This window comes from Camponotus floridanus, unplaced genomic scaffold, assembly GCF_003227725.1.
Source record: "Camponotus floridanus strain SB8 unplaced genomic scaffold, Cflo_v7.5 scaffold52, whole genome shotgun sequence".
Lineage (NCBI taxonomy): Eukaryota > Metazoa > Arthropoda > Insecta > Hymenoptera > Formicidae > Camponotus > Camponotus floridanus.
The window spans coordinates 856,870-880,483 of record NW_020229681.1 but is presented as its reverse complement, the minus strand read 5'-3'; the positions used below and the strand labels follow the sequence as shown (position 1 = coordinate 880,483).

At 25.6% G+C, this 23,614-nt stretch overlaps 1 protein-coding gene and 1 long non-coding RNA gene across 3 annotated transcripts in view; one reads left to right on the top strand and one right to left on the bottom strand.

Moving 5' to 3' along the window:
- The first annotated feature begins 4,801 nt into the window (after positions 1-4,801).
- Positions 4,802-23,614, top strand: part of LOC105252866 (tachykinins) — a 52,725-nt gene continuing 33,912 nt past the window's right edge. For both annotated transcript variants that reach the window (XM_011260489.3, XM_011260488.3), the window contains exon 1: positions 4,802-4,937. The gene's annotated coding sequence lies outside the window, so the exon portion shown is untranslated. The remainder of the gene's footprint in view (positions 4,938-23,614) is intronic.
- Positions 22,743-23,495, bottom strand: LOC105252865. Its single transcript, XR_889337.3, has 3 exons — positions 23,450-23,495; positions 23,302-23,384; positions 22,743-23,221 (listed from the first exon to the last, which is right to left on the bottom strand). It is a non-coding gene; the product is annotated as an uncharacterized LOC105252865 (long non-coding RNA).

Here is a 23,614-nt window from a genome sequence, read left to right as displayed (position 1 = left end):
CCTTTCATTAAACATTCACAAACGTTTCATTAAACAACCACATTTATTATATATACAAACGAAGATATATTAATATTTTATTTAAAAAAAACTATTTCTTCCTGGCAGATAAGTTAATGTAATTCCAAATTATTAATTATGCATATACATTAATTATTTATATATATTATAATATCATGATTATCAAACTATTTGACTATTTTTTGACTATTTTTCCAATATTAAGAAATTAATATACTATGCAATTTTTTATGGGAAATAAATTAGTAAAAGATATTTTTTAATATGTCAATGTTATATGAATTTTAGCGGGAAATGTGGTAAAGTGCTTAGGAGAAAAGCGGTCAGGGCGCGGTATTTTTAGTTTCAATATCAATTGAATTTATGATATAAATCAAGTGAACGCTCGTATAGTTTGACAAGTAACTCGCTCGCTCGGATGATAGGCGAAACAAAAGGACGGAGTCCTTTCCGTTCCGGCAACGTAAAAAAGTTATAATGTTATCTGAACAATAAATATAAATGCTCAAGTAAATTAAAACAAATATAACAGAGAAAAGTTTATTTTATTTGAGCTCAAATAGTATCGAGGGAAATTTTTTAATAAAACAATTTTTTTAAAACCTTGGATTATCATCCACGGAATCTATTTCGTGTTAGCTTGCATTTTTTGCACATTATGCACGTAAAACAAAACTTCTATAAAGTTATTATACGTATGGATGAATATATATTATATATAATATATTCTTACGTGCACAATAAGAATAAAAAAGGTCAACCTTGAATGAGTCGGACTTTATGGTTGAGAGATTTGATGCAAATGTTAGAAGATACTCTGTGTACAGACTGCATGTGTATTACTCGGTTCACGCGAATAAGAATGTCGAAAACAATCACTTGGGAATACTTTCTTCTCAAGACGTTAGTAACGGTTCGCGACCATAGCAGATCGACTGTGAAACTGAAACCATTTTATTTTCTTGCAAATGCCGTACTCCCTCTTCTCAAATCCCATAAGGAAAAACCACCATCGCACTTTCTTCAGTTGGAAGATTCTAACTTTGAAATAGCGATAAGTTGTTCCGTGGATTGTTATATTCCATCGTGACACATAAGCTGCATTTTGCATTTCTTTAAATAAAAGCAATTTATACAAAAAAAAATATTTTTACAAAGAATTCTATGTGTATAATAAAATCTTATTTCTTGATTAATTGCAAATTAACTTTAATAGTATGATTCGAGATAAGCTTGTCAAAAAGCTGGATAAAAGAAAGTAACAAATGGAGAATTTTTTTCATAAAAATAATTTTTTTATAAAAAAAATCGTCGTTTTAAATTTGTCAAAAAATCAGTCTCTTTGTCTCTCTGCTTCTCTCCCTTTAAATATATATTTTCTTTGATATGAGATATTTCGTTAGCTCGACAAGCGACAGTTGTAGCAAACTGATTTTCTTCACGCGCGAGATATAGAACACGAATGATGAAGATAATAACTATCGACTACGCACTATGGACCAACTCGTGAATATCTACGACGAAGCGATTTGAATGTATATGTGCATTTACATACATACACAACACACACATATACTATATATCTGTTTTTCTCAAAGGTCAGTATGGTAGCACATCTTCTATCTCCCTTGTCTTTTATATAATACGTCAGTTTATAAAAATACTCTACAGAAACACGTTAAGGTGACTTTTTCTTTGTTCGAGGAACTCACGCGATTAAAGGTGCAAATTGTGAAAGATCGATCGGGAACATCGCCTTCGTTCGAGGTATAATAATAAGTGGCGAGACTCTAATGGAATAGTGAAACTGTAACTAACTATTTATTCATGTTTAGAAAAGTATGATTTTACAATGATAAACTTTTCTTTCGTATAATGGTATTGCACAATAATATTTAATATACAATACTATATGTATATAATATTTATTTTTAAGAACATGAACACTCTTTATTCCTTATGATTATTTTTCTATCATTTATAATATTTAAAAGATGTTGCACACAATAATATTTATTGTACAAGACTGATATTCATCGTTAAGAAATGTACACTTTTTTAAATAGTCTTTTCTGTTACTGATGAATGTATTTTTATAGAGAAGCAAAATAATTTTAGAATTTTCGAGATAGACAATTTTACAATATATTATATAGTATTATTGTTCTCATACGTTAATGTGTTTCGAATTAATTCAGTGATAATTCTTTCTTTCACTCTTCTACTTTATTATTAATTGCATGATGTATAAGTTGTATAAAGTTTTAATAAATTTATTAATTTTTATAATATTTACAATAGATATGTGTGTCATAACTTTATATATATGTTTTGCTTATTTTTTCACGTTTTATAACAAGATACAATGTCTATTGCTTAATGCAAGAATCTCGTTGATCGATGATATCGAACATATGACGTTCGATGAGTGACAAGTGTGTCACATATTTGATAATATCAATTAATGAGATTCTCGTGTTAAGCAATAGCTATTATATCTCGTTGTGTTATCGTTCATAAATTTTTTTCTCGTTCGAAAAATGCTATCTAAAAATCGATGCACCAGCGCATTTGATAGCATTTATTTTTAAGCATTTTTGAAGCAAGGCAGGTATTACTCATGTTGTTAGTTTCATATTCATAATAATAAAAAAAATTATTAAATCAATATAAAAAAACTTTCTATAAATCTACGAAAAAAACATACATTTTTAAAATATAAAATAGTATATGTATAACATTTAATGTTTGTGTATGTACAATGTTGTTGCACTTTCAAACGTTTTAAAACAATAAAATTTATACTTGCTCTGGTTTATTTTACAGCACGCGTATCCTCATAAAGATTACCATCTTTCGAGATAACAAATACGAAGCGATTAGCGCACTTTGGGATTCTAATTCAGTTATCACATTTATCCTCGGATGAAACTTACTGTTTCACCAAACGTGTCTAAATTTTCGATTCAGAATAATATAAAATATATATAGTTATCACGTATCGTTTAATATTTTAAATTATTATATGTATAATGTTTAAAGATATATTTATAATTATCAGAAAAAAGTTGTACGCGTATGTATCTTCAAGAATAGTTTGTCCACTTTAATGGGAAGCTTAGTTGTTAACTCATGCAACAAAAAATGTCTGGCAGTTCGAAAAGCGAGTTAATGATATACTTTAAGTATTTTAAACGATCTGAATATGACATATCTTTAGATAAATAATTCTAATAACAGTAAAATATTTAAATGATATTGTAGAAATAATTACATATTGGAAAAAAGATATTATAATATTTCGCGCTTTTGGAATGATATTATATTAATTAAAATTTACAACTTCAATAGCTTTTATAAGAATAATTATCGGTTCATTATAAAAAATTCGTTCCTTTATAAAAATCTTTTTAGTAGAATATATAACATCCGCGGCATATTCTATTCCATCATTTTGCTCCACCATAATCATTCTTCCATGTACATAATTTTACACGTGTTTTAATAATAACATTAATTTTTTTGATCGACATATTCGAAGACGTATTTTTGAAAAAAATATATTTCGTTCCACTTTATTGCAATCGATTTTATTTGAATTAATCTACAAAGGTATTAATTTTTATGATTCAACTTGATAAAATATTTTTTTATAATATGCATATAAAAATGTTCATTCATATTGGACTTGAAATGATATATAAAGACAAATACGTCTATATGTGTAAAAGAATATTTTCTCGTGTCACATCCTGTCACTCTCATACAATATAAATCAATATTAAAATATAAAGAGAACTATATAATCCTACTTCTAAAAATACATAAGTTTTATGCACGTCTTATATATCATATTTGTTACATTTTTATCATATCTGTAAATAGCATTATACATAGAAAAAAACGGAAAAACGAAAATCATATTCAAATATTTATAAACCCTCCGCTATAAATTTATAAAATGTTGAAAATTTGTTTTTGACATTTTTGTTTTTGAAAGAACAGAATTTTCTTATTGCAAAATATTTTTCTATTTGAAAAACAAATATAAGTTGAAAAATTTTATTATAAATTATTACTATTTTTCGTTTTATATTCGAAAGGTTTGTGGAAAGAAACTATCATTTATATTAAAATTAAAAAAATCCTTCGAGCAGAAAAAGTTGTATCTTTATGAACATATTAATCATCATTTGCTTTAATTCCATACCGACTGTCATTAATTACGCGATACAAAAGCAGAGCTTACCTTTATCTCATGCTTATTTAATCAGAGAAAAAGCAAATTCTTTTTTTTTTAATTTATTCCTTTTTCTAAGACAAGTTAGATGGTGATCACTATTGATCGAGACATTGAATTATGAGATTAGATTTAATAACCGAAGTGAGTAAACTCGTCATATCGAATACGGCACTACACGTATTATCCGTTTAATAATGGCGATCGGTTTTATATAACGCTTTCATTCACTAGAGGGTACATCAACGACGTCACAGTTAAACAATTTTCACGTGGGCGAAGTCCATGTCGAGGAAGTGAGCAAAAAGAGGGTAGTTCGCGCGCGGAAAAGAAGAACAGACGATCGCTGTTCGAATCGCCGTTCATCCAGGTGTCCGAGATGCAGGCTCCCTTCGCGAACCGATCGGTGGGGGCCGTTCCACCCCTGTTTAAGGGTGCAAGCTCAGTCCTCTGATTGGTCCATGTACCCCATGACGTCACCGCACCGCGAGCATTACGTTAACTTGAAGCACGCGGAGCTTCGGATTCAGTCAGTTGACCGCTGTTCGCCATACCGAACAGTTCTCACCTTGAAACCCGGAGGATTGCCAAACTCCAAACGGATCGTCGATTTCTCTCATCGAATTCATTGTTACGTTGTCACGTCTTTTGACACTTTCAATTCTACTTTTAAAAGGTAAGTGATTCTAATTTTTAATAAATAAAAATTTCTCTTTCTCTCTCTCTCTCTCTTTTTTAAGTGTTATAAATTTTCCTCTAAAATTGAAAAATAATCAATTAATTTCTAGCTTACATTAAATCTTACTTTTATATATATCTTTATTCTATTAAATATTCTTATTGTTTTAACTTTGTCGACTTTTATAATCTTCACGTATTTTATCTCGCATTTATTGCTTAAAATACACATGAAAATTATGAAAATTGTATTTTCTGTTATTGTAAAAAACTTGAATAATATATTTATATGTATTATTTTTCTAAATTTATTTTATTTGATATCATATTCTTTTCGCATCGGTTTTTATTTATTTTTGAAAAATAAAAAGAGACTGTTTAAATGATGAATTTTTACGTTACAAATAAATAAAAATATATTATAAATAAATATAAATTTTATTAAATAATGTCCTTTTTGCATAATTAAATAACAAATGTGTATGGTCTCTCTCTTTGTCTCTTATTTAAATAAAACTAGAAAATCAAATTTTACGGAGATAAAAATTTTCATTACTGAGTGAATTGCAATAAAATGTTTTTTTGTCTCTTTATGAATTAAAAATCGAATATTTGCGAATAATCAACACAATATTTTTATACAATATTATATTAATCTTCTCTTAGAATAATTAGATTTCATTCTACTTTCGAATTAGGGAGATTGAAAGTTTATATGTTATATGTACCTTGTAAATTTAGCTTTAAATTATGCTTATAAACTTTATAAAATATGTGTGTACAATTATTAAGATAGTGTCTGATGATTTTATAACATTAATTAGGTTACGCAAGCTTTTTAAAATCCAAAAAAATCAAAAAAGACATAAGAGATTAATAAAAAATGTAGAAATAATAAAAAGAATAAAACAGATAACTTTTTATAACAAAGAAAATTATTTCTAAAATCTAAATTAAACTAAACTAAAATAAATATATTAAAATACTAAAACCAAAATAATAAATTTCTAAAAACTAAAATAAATAAATATATTATAGTCTTTCAGTATGATAAGCCTTAATAATTTTTAGATTTATTTAAGATATTTATACAAGAAATCTCTAAATATTCTTTAATTTATATTCTCTTTTTTGCACAAATTATCAAATTCCATTTAAAAAATTTTATTACATTTTTATTATATATATATATATATATATATATATATATACATATATATATATATATATATATATATAAAAGAAAAAGAAAGAAAAAAATATATAATTTTTATAGCAAAAATTTATATATTTATGTATAACATAAATTAATCAGAAATATTATATAAATCGTCTCATTTTCGTGAAGTAATAAGATGAACAACAAAGAGGATTCAATCTTCATATATCAAGTTACATATATATGTGTACAGAAATTGATTGTACGAATTTCTCTAATCTCTTTTTTAATTTTGTTTTGTGTAAATTTAACTCAACAGTCTAACAGTTTAACTTCCAGACAAAAGTAGATGGTCCAGTTTTGTGCTTTTCTTCGATTATATCATAGAAGCAACAGGCTCCCGTAATATGTCTTATATAGGACAAACATGTTCTTATAAAATAGATCAAGCATAGATTATATATGATCAAGCATAGATTATATAGATAAGATATGATAGATTATATATATCAAATTCTAAATTTATAAATTAGTTATAATTAATTAATAGCTGATATTAAATATGCTAATAATTTTATTTTAGAAATACTGTAGCATTGTATAGCACGAAAATAAAATTAAAAAAATTAATAAATTTGACACTGCTTTTTATACTGCTTTATTTTGAGAGGCACACATAATAAAAGCTCAAAGAAAGTACAAGTACGATAAGTGCATATTTTTATTTAAAAGAAAATATCAGATTTCTTACAAATTTTAATTGTCAGTAATTTGACCACACATACATTTATAAAGTTGTACCAAAGCGAATCCCCTTCAAAGTACTTATCACTCATTGATTGGCTTTTAACATTTTAATTATAGAAATATTTTAATATAGTATTTAAATTAAAAATGCCACAAGATTGATGATTTTTTATTAAATTTTTATGATAAAAAATTAAGATGGAATTCTTGAAAGAATTTATTAATATAATTTTATTAAGCATTTATCATATAAGATAGAAGAAAGATAAACTATATAAAATTACAAAAGAATCATTCATTTGAATATAGATTAGAATAATTGATTAAAAATAAATTATGCTGTAGAATTATGCTTAGAATATGCTTAGAATAATTGATTAAAAATAACATATGCTGTAAAATATATTAAATAATTCTTCTTTAACATCTAGTTATTATTCTTTGATTTTTGGCGTATTAATTATACCATTTTTTATTTTTTATACTTTAATATTTTCCATTTTTTTTAAATATTTTATATTTTACTCAATAAAATTATTTCATTAATAGAATTTTCAAATGTAGATGTAAAATATTGACAAACATTTTTAATTAATATTTATTCATATTTTCTATTATATCTGCAATATTTTGCAATAAAAAAATTTTTTTAAATAATTTTTAAAATTAATTTACAAATTTTTTAATGGAAACATGTATATTTGTATAATTCATTTATCTCTTTTACATTTTAATTATTTAATATCAAAAGTATTCTTTTATGTATTTCAGATTCAATTTTATTTTATGTAGTTATTGTAAAATTATTATATTGTAAAAGTTATTCCTACGATACAAATTATATCCACAGTACTTCCCTGTAAAATTAAAAATAATGATTTTTTAGTCAATAAAAGCAAAAGATACGGCAAAGGATGTTGAATTATGTAAGATATTTTCAGATATATAGAGATTGGAATAAAATGCAATTATAAGAAACATTAATCAAAATACAACTTTATTGGGAACAAGATAGAATATTGCAAGAAAGAAAGAGAGAAAGAAAAAAAATAAAACATCTTAATTGTTAGTGTTTTACAACTGAGCTGCTCATCGATATCCATCCCCTTGCGATCACTTTAAATGCGGCTAACCTGATGAGATATACTTCGCATCACCGAAATGCTAAGTTAACTTTACCGTTCTATTCGTTTAGCGTGAGTCAAAGTCATTCACTATAATAAGCCGATGTGCACCAAAGGGAGCGAGCATTGAATTTATCGGACTCTACGGAATGCGAATGTGGCATAAGCGCCAAAGTTTCTATCGAGCGTGCAAGCTACGTCCCAGAACAATTTACAAATTCCATTGCGCCTTGTCCGCTGTCCATTCCCCGTTACTTCTCTCATATTTTTATCGTTTCAAAAAGCGGATGGGCAAACTCTCGCACTGATACACAGATACATCAGCCGTAATATTTTCTCATGGTGAAAGTTTCCACTTGTTGGAATTTTTCGTCCGAAAGTTTATTCGCAATTCTTCGACAGACAAAATGTTCGCTGTTTCGTGTTTGGATTCTTAAGATTTTTCGGCATTCGACATTTTATAAATAAAAAGATTATCTGCGAGAGAAAATATTTTTACAAGAGATTTTGTATTTAATTTACATATTGTATTATAATTCTTTAATAAAAAGATAAAAAGAATATATTTTTTCTATGTTTTCTAAAAAAAATATCCGGAAACTTTATATAAATGGTAATTATATTAAAGATTTTAATTATTAATTATATGAAAATCATTTTTTTACTGCAAATGTTATTAGTAATAATTGCAAATATTACGTGTATTTAGTATATTTCGTGAAATTTATTTCTAAAAATATTATAATGAAAAATTATAATATTAGTTGTATTGCATTAATATTCCTTATATAACATATTCTCTTTCTCTCCCTCCCTCCCTCCCTCACTCTCTCTCTCTCTCTCTCTCTCTCTCTCTCTCTCTCTCTCTCTCTCTCTCTCTCTCTCTCTCTCTCTCTCTCTCTCTCTCTCTATGCAGATACTTCTTTTTAATTATATATAGAATAATTAGTTTCACAGTTAAAATATTCAGATATGCGATATTGAAATGAGGTCCCTAGTTAGAAAGTCATTCTATATGAGTTTAGATTGATACAGTGATCGTATATAATTAGTCGAGCTAGGGCACTTTCTCTAATACAAGAAAGTAATTAGTAAGTTTTGTGCAATCCCTTACAATGGTTCGTTCAGGGAATTTAACTAAATTGAGAGACTAAATCGTTGCAAACATGTATTCTTGACTTATTTAAACATTTTATAATCTAACTAATTCTTATGCAGTATGCGTGTTATGATATACTTTAGTCAACAATTTTAATTACTCAATTGCGCAATCATGTAATAATGATCTACAATACGACATGATAATAAAAATATTTCGATATTTACAGCAAATATTAATTTTACGTTAAATGTTTAAAATACTTATTTGTTAAAATATTTTCAAAATATTTTATTTTTAAAATTTAACAAATATTAATTCAACATACATACATTTTTTAAATTTTTCAAAAAAACTTTTATAAAAATTTTATGTACCTTTAAATAAAATAGTTTCTATTATATTATCATGATTATGAAAAAAATATATAATTTTGTTCTTGTTTTTGTCCCCTATTTTTTTGCTTTTCAACATATATTTTTCACTGGTTCATATTATGATTCTGTCTTGTAGATATATACTGTTTAGAACGTCTGAATTCAATTTTATTGACAATTAATGGATTATAATTAATTTGATATTTATTACATAATATTGCCTAATGGTTAACCGTTTTAATTACTTGATCTGTTTAAAATTCATTAAAATGATGCCAAAATGTAATATACCGTAGTGCTAATTAAATATGCTAATATGCAAATTTCAATATATTTGTGAAGGACCAAATTATCACTATAAATACTATTTTCAATTTGATTATAATTGAATTGAGAGATTAAAGTCTGTAATCAATTAATATCCTTCAATTTTGTAACAGTATAAGATAATTATAAAAACTCTATAAAATCATAATACTATATATATATATATATATATATATATATATATATATATGGGAGTTACATTATATATGATTTTTAAGTCTTTAAAATTATTACTAATTATTATTAAAATTAAAATTATTACTAATACTAAACTTTAAAATTATTATTAATATCAATACGTATTATTCTTATCTCGTGATTGCATATAAATTATTGACTTTTTTTGTATTTGAATTATTTAATACGATAAATCCAAGCGGAATAAATTTGTGAAAAAATATCGTATGACATCTAAGTAATTTAATCAATATTATTTTACTATCACTGTGTACATTATTGTAAAAAAATGACATTAGTTGTATTATATATATTTTTGTTCATTTCTATTGTCTCTTTGCTCGTAGTATTTGCATAGAAAATGGAAGGTACTGTGAGCTATAATTGGATGAGCTTTGAGAGCGACTTACCAAGAGATTACAGCTTGAAGAACGTTAGGAATAAGGAAAAGAATGCAAGGAAATAGCGAATTATAGACTCAATTTTCAAAAGTTCCCATAAGAAGATTAGTAATTTTCATTAGGACACACGTGTCAAATTTAATTATGGTTAGTTAAATAGTTCAATAATGATGAGTACTCTAAATATTGTAAAATTAAAAAAAAAAACAATTTAGATTTTAAGAAAAAAATTATTTTATGCTTGGGAGCATATATATATATATATATATATATATATATATATATATATATATATGCTCCCAAGCATAAAATAATTTTTTTCTTAAAATCTAAATTGAGAAGAGAAATTTTGTATAAATATATATATATATATATATATATATATATATATATTTATACAAAATTTCTCTTTCTATAAACTTTTTGTCTTTCTACTTTTTGAATAGATATAATCTCAAGATATTGACATTTCGCTTACGCTTCTTTTTACAGATCTGAGTTTTTTATATACTAATATTTTATAACACATATAGAATACATATAGAATGTCTTGTATGTGTACAGATGAGACCAATAAATTTATGGAGATCATTTCAATTTAAAAGGGATTTCGATAAAAAAAAAAATCTATTCTCATTTGTCATCAAATAATAAATAATAACATTTATTTGTTCTAATAACAAATAAATTTTTTTGGCAATATGAGTAATATTTTTAAATTCTGTGTAAAAAATCAAAGTAGCGATTTTTCTCATAAGATATAAAGTATACACGAGATTTCTCGTAAGACATAAAATATACATAATAATATATTAGATATAAATTAACTCGAGGAAATTACTTGTGTAAATATGTCTTCGGACTGTTTAATTAGAGAAATATAATTCCTTTGGTTTGTAATCCTTTCTCTGTTTCTATTATTCTTTTTTAATTCGTATATACATAGCATGAATAAAAATTTTCTGCCGATTGAAGGATGTCCATGTCACTCTCACACATGATACACATATTCATTTCTTCACACATGATACACACATATTCATTTCATATTCATTTAACAGCCTATTGAGTACCGAAATCGAGATATCTCAATATCTCACAATCAGATATTTTTACATTATACAAAGATACAAATTGATTCACATACTTTAACATATGTTCTTTTATTATAAAACTGTTTAGTTTTCATAAAAGTTAATTATTATATTATATTTAAATGAAATTTAATTTAACGATTTATATTGAAAAAGTTAAACACCTATTTTCTATGTCAATTGATATTTTTCTTTATTATAAAGATAAATAACTCTGGCATGATAGCTCCATACGAGATTGTAAAAGTTGGGAAACGCGTTCTCTAATTTTTCTTTTCTTTTTCTATTTTCTTTTCTTTTGTTCTGCGGTCTAGAATTAATGTGTCTTGCATGTATATCGACGAAAGTACGCAAAACGTGTAGGTGTAGTTATACTTGTTCAAGATTACTTTTCTTATCTCTGTTGATAGAACATTCTGATTACTTTTTGTCATATATCACACTTATACAGTCTGACGATATGTCTCAAATAATACAACAATATCAAATTATAACTCAAAAATTGTTTATTTCCTTCTCGCATACAAGCATTATGTATCATTAATCAATTTTATTTTATTATATTATAGAAACAGATCAATCTGTTTAATTATAAATTACGCTAGATTCGATAGTTATTTAGACTGTAATACTTGCAAGATGAAATTTGTAGATGAATAAAAAGTATTTAAGTGCAATTTTTTTTATTTTTACATTAATCTAATTTTAATAACATATTAAAATATTTTATATATTAAAACTATTTTATTAGTTAGTTCAAGCTAAAAGATGATAAAGTAGCGGTAACATCTTCAGTATTTATCATAAACTTTGCATGTTACATTATTCAGTCTTTAATGAAAGTTTCGTTGATATAATTTGCAACTTAAAACTTATTAACCAGCAATATATGTGTATGTGTATATATGTGGAAATTTTCATATGTTAATTACAAGTAAATTTTCATACATTTCCATCATATAAACTCTTTTATGTCCCCAATCTTCGTAATGCTGTAAATTGATCATATAATTGTAATTTTAACATTATTTTTTGTTATATTTTGTTTATGTGAACGAAAAATTTTATTTATGTAAGTGAAAAATTGTATTTTAAAGCATCATTATATGAAAAAAATATTTTATTAAATTTAACTTAATTTTGTGACTGTGTTTTATTTATAAGGAACCATTAATATTTTATCGAGAAGAATAATTTATCTTCAATTTTTTACTGTGGCATTTTTTAATAGTAACACATATTTAATAGTAATTTTTTATAATAATAAATTACAATTTCAACGAATTCCACTTTTTATATTCTAATATGGAATGGACATCTCATAGTTTAAATTGATAAGATCAGAGTGCTGTTTATTTAAAAAATATCATTTAAAACTCTATGTAAACTGATATTGTGGCAACGAAAAATATTTGTTGCAAGATCTGTGAAAGTAATAATATTCGTTCTCTATGCCGCAGATTAGCATTAATTTCCACAAACCCTTTAATCCGACTTTGTATAGAGCTTGAATTTAATTGTATTATTTAAAAAATGGAAAAATGTTTTTATTGGATTGCATCAGGCAAACAAATTTGCAAATTGCTATTTCCACGCGCGTACGGAATTATTTATATATTTAACCGCAAAAAGCACAAAATATTAATAAATGACAGAGTAAAATTCATTTATATTGATTGGAATGTATAGTAACCCACTTATTTACGTGGAACTTAAATGCAATATATTATCAAATAGTTGACTATTTATTTTCAGATTTTAGTCCATTTTTGTCAAAGTATTTATACTAAATCTCAGCCCCTCCAGTTTTACGCTATAAAGTACGAAGTTATTGAGTTATACGGCGACAGTAAATGCCTTGTCGATTCTTCTACTGATACAATATATCTTCTTGCTCCTAAAAATTTCCGCGAGATGCTCTCTTTATGCCAGATTTTATCGACAGCTTTATACATCATTCTTTGTGTGTTCAAAAACATTTCTTTTATTTCAAAACTAATATGCAATTAATTTTCCTTTAGCAAAAATTTGATGAATCGCCTTCCACACTTATATCTGTTTCAATCTTTTCAATGTTATATATTTTTATAATAAAATGCTAAATTAAAATTCAATTGAAGTAAATTGTGATAAAAAATTCTTAAAAAAATGCTTTATTCTTTTTCAAACCTTAGTTAATTGCAACCTATTATAAAAGTATTATAAAAGTAAAGTACTGTTAAAATGTTGTTAATCATGTTGTTTCTTACGCAAGAAGTAATTAGTACAATGTAATTTGTAGTTATATTACGCAAATTAAATGCAGATAATTGGGTGTGTATATGTAGACGAATCCCTAAGATAATTAATCTTAAAAAGTACAAAAAATGCTAATCGCGTCCTCTCCCTAAAGAAAGATAATTAATTAAAATGTTTTCATTATGTGTTAGCTATAACACTCATAAACTTGATGAGAATCCTGAAATATCAATGATAATTAAGATATTTAATTTAAAATTAATCGTTCGACTCTTTGCGAAATCTAATTTTGCAATTACACAAAATTACGTGTCAAGCAATAATTAATCTATGTATGAATGTCGCGTAGCCGGTAGGTCTGACATATACGTGCTTGTACATATTATTTACCGTAATATTCGCATTCAATAATCTCAATTATTTCATATAAACGCAAAATTAGTAAACATGTGAAACATTTGCCGCCGCGAAATTATATTGTTTTGTACAAAATCTATACAATTAATTAATTAACCTGTTTAACAATTAATTCGCATGATAATCTCTTTCTTATATACGATAATAATTAATATAAATGCATAGAGCATTTTTCTTCAAATTCTTTGTAGAAATTTACAATAAAATAATAATGTAAAATAGATATAAATGAATCAATATAAGTAATTTTCGTTTATATAAAAAATTAATTGCGAATACATAATTATTTCAGATTAAAAGTGCAAAGGATTAAAACTTTCTCATTTTAAAAATTTTAATAGAAATCTTATTTTTTATGCAATCTCAAATGGACTGCTCATAAAAAAATGAAAATTATTCATAAAAAATGAAGATACTTCATCCTCTAATCGCTCAGTTTATATTTAGTTTAAAATTTCTTTTTTATTTTTTATTTAAGGTAATTTTTTATTTAAGAAATGTCTCTAATCCAGTTCTAATTGGATTTATCATCATTTGTTATATGTATTATGATATTCTTTTGACTTTCGAGAGTATTATTCAAGGAACATGAGATTTCTAGATTAGTATTTTAAAACATTGATTAAACAAGGATGCATATTTTAAAGCTTAATAGGTTTTATTTTCAGCGAATTATATTTCCAAATATTACATAACGAGACTTGATTTTTATTTCTATTTCTCGTAAAATAACTTGAGAAACAACAGGATATCACGCGATACAAAAAGTTTAATCAGGGTATGAGAAAAACACAAAAAAAAAGTAGCGGTACACTTGTTGAGCCAGCTCGTTGAGTCAGCTCATACTCTGCATCGCGTACGTAATAAACTTGCGCAACAGTATTATCAACGTTATTATAATGTTACAGGAGAGACTTCTAACGACGAGATGTTCACCTGAAAGTGACAAATCCTTCAAATCTGCCCTACGTTAAGTTCTAACTATCAATTATTTTCAATTCATACGTTTGCTTTCAATTCGTAATAAGTACATAGCCGCTTATTATTTTATGAATTAATGGAATTTTTTAAATGCTTATTGGTCAAACAAGAACAGAAATAGAACGGATTATAAATGGTCAGTTAGCCCGATATTCATGCTATTATGCTTACCCCATTTATACATATGTATTCTATATAATACACTCTTAAGCACGTAAATCCTGTTATATATTACCCGCAATTGTGGAATGATTATTAATAACAAAGCACGCGTGAGATGTTTCGCATGTCACACATTTATTGCGAAATTAAATTACACAGTTATAAAGCGTGCCATTTTCCAATTATACTACGATGCACCTGCTGCTTTATAATGAAAGTTGCACTGGACAAGATTTTAGAAATAGCGAATGATAGACAAATTTCGAAATTAATGTAGCACGTGATATTTCATTCCACGAATTAAAAGATTTTTCTTTAGTCGTTGTAAAAAATACTATGAAAAATTAGCTAATCAGTTTTTTTGTGTAAGTTGAGTTCTAGATTTTTTTTTAGGTATCACAATGTGAAATACATGACAATTGCCTACGGGAATACAGATAGAGATTATTCCTCCGCTATGAGATAATTTAGAAAACATTAAAAATCTCGGTGGGATAGATACGATTGAGGTATTTATATTCTTATGAGATACACAAACCCCTCGACAGATAAACATCTCGCAAATATGACGAAGGTAGATCCCCGGAGGATCCTCACGAAAACTTCATAAATCACTCTCCTGAGAAAGGGGAAAAGAGAAGTGTGTTTTTCTTGGGAAAGATATGAGAGAATACAACATATTACATACGTACACGTTAGATTTCACGTATCGAATAACAATGATAGAACAAAAATGAAGAATTCGTAATACGTAGAAATGCAGACATTGCTTTTAATATGTATGTAATAATAGTTACATCTAATACTATTAATTGCAGAAAAAAAGAATATTTATTAATTATATTAATGTATTTATATATATTTAATTATATTTAATTATATTTAATTAATTTATTTATTTAAAAGTAAACGATGCAAAAATAGTTATCAACTTCACACACGTAATGTGAAAGATGACTTTCATTTCATTTCATTTCTTTTGTTAACCAATATGTTCAGAGTTAATATACAGAATGGTCCGTAAGTACGTTTCGAAAATGAAAGAAATAATTGCTTACATAATTTTATGAAAAAAAAATTTATATACACTTTTGTCATAAACAACTTAGTCTCAGATATATAAGATGTTCAACGAAAACATTTTTTAAAATCTTAAAAACGCGATTCCAATTATTTTTTATACAAAAACCCGACTTCGATAATCATACGCCATTATGCTAATATTAAAATTAATAAAATTTTTTAATTGCCAAAAATTAACCACCACTAACATACAGTAAATTTTATTTAGAACTGTCTTCGAGATTTCAAAAAAAATATAATTTTTTGTTGAACACTCTGTATCTCCGGAATTAATAATATGCTGTTTTTATGACAATATAAATGTTTCTTCATAAAATCATCTAAGGAATTATTTCTTTAATTTTTGAAACGTACTTAAGGATCCAGTATCCTGTATTATCACCATCCTGTATTATTTTACTAAATATGTAATATCCCCTTCTTTCTTTTTCTCCTTCATAACTACGTCCTTATAACCTACAATAAATGCGAAAAAGAAATAATTTTATGATACATCAGAGGTTATAATTTTGTGCATTTTAATAATTTGGAACATTATATTAAATGTTTTGGAATTAAATGAATTTTTTATAGCAGTAATATATATAAATTTCGCAATTAAAGAATGCAAAGAAAGAAAAATGATTAAGATTTAATAAATTAAATTTTCTTTATATACAAGAAACATAAAATTCATCTTCAATAATATTTGAATATTTTATATTAAAAATCTCTCTTTCTCTCTCTATCTTTATCTATTTTTTTTTTTGGCATGATGCAAAATAATTATATAAAACTATTTACTTAAAATTAATTTAGTTTTATTCATAAAATATTATATCATAAGCAAAAAAATATTTATATTAAATGTGATAAAGTATTTAAAACAAGCGATGCACATATATGAAGGATGCGCATATAAATGCATTGCGAATAGCAGATTATTATTTTAAATTTACGTTTTTTGTCGTTGTTACTGTAACCATTCTCAGGAAAGTACGCTATTTGTGCGACGACTTTAACATCTCGATAAACAAAAGCGGAGGACGCATTATCGATTTCAAAGTTCTCGCATATTTCGCGACACGCAACAACTTTGCACATTTACATCTTCGCGTTCAGGCGGTTGGATATAATCGCGCTCCTTTCTCTAAACAAACTCGACAAGCACTGAGTTTTCGCTCGTCGAGATTCGCAACTTTAAGAAAGCCGACGCATTCCTCCGCTATGTCTACGAATGTGGTCGCATCGCGATGCGAGATATGCGCGACCGCAAGCACTTGTAATCCCAACACCGACAAACACGACGCTCATGTAACGGAAATGCCTCATTGATCTATTTTGCATGTGTCCTAGCGAGAGTACCATCGCAAGCGAGATGTATTGAATCCAATGCTCAAAATATCGCGCTCTCGTATTGCGTCCACCCGTTCATCACGCGATAACATTATCACTTTGTCACATGTTCGACTGCGATATGTGCTTCTCATTTGCATACACCAGTGCAAGATTGTTTGCGTGACTGTTGTATATTAATGAAGGGAACACGAAAAGAAAAAGGGGAAAAATTCTTGCGTTAACATCGCTACACAAATCGAAAGTGGTTCTATATTAACTTGTGAATAATATTTATCCTTTGACTGAAAGAAAGAGAAAAGTTAATATAAAAATTATTAATTTATTTAAAAATGTAATAAGATCTTAATAATTGATCATTACGAAAGAAAAATAAATTGATATAAAAATCATTATTTCTAATACGTTGTTTGCATAAAAATATATTCATGATGAAATTATTAACTGATTTTTAAAAAATTTTAAGAAAATTTAAGCTGGAATATTAATTGTATGAAAAAAATAATATTATACATTTGTATTACTTTTATTTTATACACTTAAATCTTTATATTTTTCAGTTTGATACTTAATATTGATATCTTAGGTATTATAGAAAAAATGACGATAAGATAAAAATAATAATGAGATAATTATAAAAATAATATCATATATCTTTGTTCATTGAAATATGTCTCAATTAATATAATTAACTTGTTTGTATAATTGTGATTTAAAAATGTTATACAAATGATATGTATTTTAATAATCACATGTGATAATGTTGCGTTAATGTTTCGGACAGAAAGCTTGTTGAGTCTGAAAGATAGTAGTTCGCAAGACGAAACAGCAATGTCAGAGAGATTTCAACGCACCATATGATAAAGTATAAGCGGGGGGTTGTTATGACACATATGATGTTCAACATTTCTGGGTTATTTATGATAAATAAAGGGGTGAAAAAGACGAAAATAGATGATACGTATTCGCATCATTTTATCTAAAAGATCTTGGAAGACAATTTCTCAAAGTAAGAAGATTTCATCGAGTGAGAACCTGATGCAATAAAATATGTTCCAAAAAATGAGCAGCGATTGCCGTCAATCTTCGCCACTATAAATATTTCTTAATTGAAATAAAGTATTTTATATGTACATATATATATAAATTTTGAAGTTGATTAATGGTACAGATAATAATTCTTTGTAAAAAATGTCACATTTTAAAGAAGAACATACAGAGTATGTGTGTGTGAATCGTGTTACTACCTACTCAAGATCGCCTACGCAAATATCATACTATATTATGTGCACGTAACATAAAAAAAATCATTGAAGTGTTAACCTGAAAAGCAAAATTTTGCTTTTATTTCCAACCTTTTTTTTTATTTAGAGTTTTAAAGTAAGAGTTTTCGGCCAAATTATAGATTAAATACTTTTAATATAGTGATCTGAATGATTAAAGTATCAAAGGTTGAACAATCGAAATTAGAAAAAAAATTTCGACTCGAATCAATAGTAATGTTTTAAAATGAACTACTTATAATGTATGTGTATTTTACATATTGAGTTTGATATACATACATATATATCATTACAAGATTATTGTATGAATTACATAAAAATTATTGCCGTCATTCTTATCTTTAAAATGCACAATCCTGTGTACTGAAATAGATGAGCCGGATGTTAAGATGAGATAAGATGAGATTCTGATTGGAAGCTCGTTAGAAATTTACGTGGTAAATCGCGGATTACGAGGCTCGAGGTAAATACAATTTGGAGGCTCTTAAACGGTAATCGTCCTAAGCAGACAAGTTTTCTCATTGCCAGCTAACCGGACGCTAATCCGGCAGTAATTGGATAGCACTCCGTTATTGCTTGAACTTAATCAACTCCTAAGTATGCAATTAAAAAAAAAAGAAATAAGACTTTTGTATTCATCGACTATAAAATGGCGCGCGACTTAAGTTAGCAGATACAAATTAAATTCAATTATGAAGATCTTGCAGAAAGTTCAATCAATTATATTAAATGGAATAATAAATAATAATTATGATTAATTTGTTTTTATATTTTAATTTTAATATATCGATGATTATTGAGAAAATTACTTATATTTGAAATGAAAAATCTCATCTTTTTCGTTGGAGGATTTTAAAGAGTTAAATTTAAAATTTAATCAAAATGTATATCGAGAATTAAAACATCTCAATAAGTGAAAGCTATAGATATCCATTATACTGTATATTGTTCGTGGCTTAAAAAAATATAAATATATAAATTTGACATACAAGATCAATCGCGGCAATATAAGATCTGTAAGAAAAGAAGAATAATACAAGCTAAATACATCTTTCTATATATAAATACAAAAGAATATTTAAATCTCACATTATATTCGGTATAATAAATTATTTAACTAGTTATTCATTTCAATATGACTAATAATTATAAACTATTAAATATAAATATTAAGACTAAAAAATAAAAAATATCTCGTGTGTTATGAATTATAAATAGCAATAATTATTTTTAATTTTTATAAATGACAAACTTTTCTTACAACGTATATACATCACATAAAGAATGATCTATTTCACATTCTTTATGTCAATCTAAATGAATAAAAATTTCTTTAAAAATCTTTTAAATTTTTGAATATTAAATAATCATTTAATACATATTTATTAATTGAAACACATTATTGTCACAATTTAAATTGCATTGAATTGAATTTACTTTTGTGCAATTTTGGATAAATGTAAGTATAATATTTTCTTTTTATATATTAAAAGCAATTTAAATTTCCCAGATCGGAATCGCGCAATCATCCATTTGAAAAGATCGAAAGAGCTACAAGGATACAGTTCATGGAATTGCTTTGTAGTACTTAAGAGAGGCATTATAATTGTAAATTGCTCCCCGATTCTCAATCTGGTTCGTGAATTCACAAAGTTTTAAAGCAAATATGAAGCATTCTCTGTGAAAATCGCCACCCACGACGCACACAATTTACATCGTTTAGAAATATTATCATCAATTGTACGAACTTTATATCCGCTACACTCATGTTATTAAAATAAAATTGAAATCATGTACATAAAAGTAGGTGCGGAAAGAAATAATTATTAATTAAACAATTTTGCTTAATCAAAAAGTTGAAGTTTGATATAGAATCACGGTTATATAAAAATATTAGAGACATATGTTAATTTTTTTTTAAATATATATATGATATATAGATTTTCTTTAATAAGAAAGCAGTCGAATATTATATGATTCTTCCTATCATAAACGAGGCAAAAGAATAGTAGTTATTATATCGAATTAAATTACTGATTCTTGTGTAGCAACTTGTCATATATGTTAATCTATTCAGAATAATCCTTTTCTCATCCATAATTTATATGGGCATTTACAAAGCACACTACAAATCGAATATAAAATTAAACGCGATAGTATCGACATTTTGAAATATAACAGATAAAATATGATAAAAATTTATATTTCATATATATGTGTGTCTCGATTTATAATAATAATTTCAAATAATCTTAAATGTATCAAACAATTTGTTAGAAATTTAAATATAAAATTATAGAATTTATAGAATTTACAGGATAGAAATTTATGTGATTCATTTTAAAATATCTTAAGCTCCTTATTTTCAATGTAATAGATATCTTCTCCTCGATTATTAATAAAACTTGATATTTATTGAAAGAACAATTTCTTAGGAATATCACAAATCAATTCTTCAGAAAATTATTTTACAGCAACAGGCACAGAAACGACAAGATTATACTTTTTCAAGTTTAATACCGATTTATATTGACGTGTAATGAATCGGACGCATGTATCCCCCGAGAACTGTTCTGTAGATTTATGTAACGTTGAGGGAAATGAATATTCTATAGAATCACATATATGAAAATATATATAAATATGTGACACAAGAGAGAATGGATAGGAATTGAAGCGCAGGTAAATAGACTGGAATATTGACTGAAAAAAAACTACATTGTTTTCCTAATGCACATTTTTATTTTTGACTTTTAAACTTTCGCTTCTTTCATCTGCACGTGTATGGGAATAATAAGAAGAATATTATACATTTATATTTATATTTTTTGCTAGTCTCTGTACATATTATTACAATTTTTTAATAAATTTAGACATAATACTTGATTACATATAAAATTGTTACATTGCATATATATGCCTTTATATTCTTTATTCTGCTTTTGCGGTTAATTTATCTTTTACGTCTGATAAATCATATATACGAAATGTCAAAGCACCCAATAAATAAACATACCAGCAAGGGGAAAACTGCGAAAGGTTGCTAACGATAACATGTTTGATAAATTGCTGTTTCTAAAGAGCGATTATAAATTATTCTTGCTTTTTCTAAAAAATATTTGCGATATTAATATGTATACATGCATACATGCATATATTGATGTCAATATATATATTTATGTACGTATATGTATATACACACACACACACACACACACACACACATATACAAATATATATACATACATATATACATATATAAAAATACATGTATACATATATAAATATGTGTGTATGTATATATATGTGTGTATATATATATATATATATATATATATATATCTATATATTAACATCATATTATAAATACATACACATAATCATAATATAATGTTAAAATATATATATATATATATATATATATATATATATATTTAATAACATTGTATTATGAATATATATAATTTTAGCGTCAATTATAATGTATTATACACAAATTATAATTTAAAAAAACAAAATATTCTTTTTTATTTCACATATATAGTTTTATAAATATTTTTTTATTACAGAAATATTGTTATATTAAATATATTTGTACAAATATATATTTAATATAATGATATTTCCACAATAAGAACATGACATTATAAATTAGTTTTCAGTTTTAAATAAAATATGTCACAATATATTGTTAATTAATTCATATGATTAATCTAATGTTACAATTCAAGATATTTAAAATATTTCAGCTTATACAAAGTTAAAATATGAGATATTAATTTCGATAACATCTCGATTCTATATTATTTCAATTTTATGCTATAATGTAAGGCGATTGTAATGTAACTGTAATGCAATTTCCTTCTTTGTCAATTTATATCAAGGGACAGAAAAAAAAATATTTCTACGTGAATGAGTATGTAGACATTAGCACAATAAATAATGGATTGCTTGTCGATTAGAGAAAAGATGAGAACGTACAGGAGGAAACAGCAAAATACAATTCTCTATTATATTAGTTGGCGATAACAGTTCAAATTAAGATATGTACGTACATTTTACAATATTTCAGTTTTCGATCTTTTTCTGTTATTATTAAAAATAACTGATAATCATCAAATCTCTGAAGTGTAAACATTAATTTCAGCATTCTTATAATTGGCTTGTATTTATACGCGTCCTCCTACATCCAGTTTGAATTTATATATGTACAGATACTAGTAGATTCTTCGAATTATATTGTTGTTTTTACATCTGCTTTGTCATATATTAAATACACTGAAAAAATAACAAATTTAGGAATAAATATAATTGAAAATTATTTATTAGATAGACTATTATCTTTCTCATTTATTTACCTTTCTGTCACGAAAAACTGTTAGTTAATCTTATTTTGTAACACGTCAGATATGAATATCTTATCGAAATTTTAAAACAATACCTATAATTAAAAATTATTCCTTAAAAATTACAAATTTTATATCATTTTAATAAAAGCATACTTACATTTTTTAAATTTTATCAAAAAAGAAACATCTTCTGTGGTATTCTTCGAAATAAACTTACGTATATCACAGATCGATTTCTGAGTAAGAACGCATCAATAATAAATGAGTAAAAATTTCTACAAATTTGTACATTACGGCAAAATAAATAGGTGCACAAATAGCA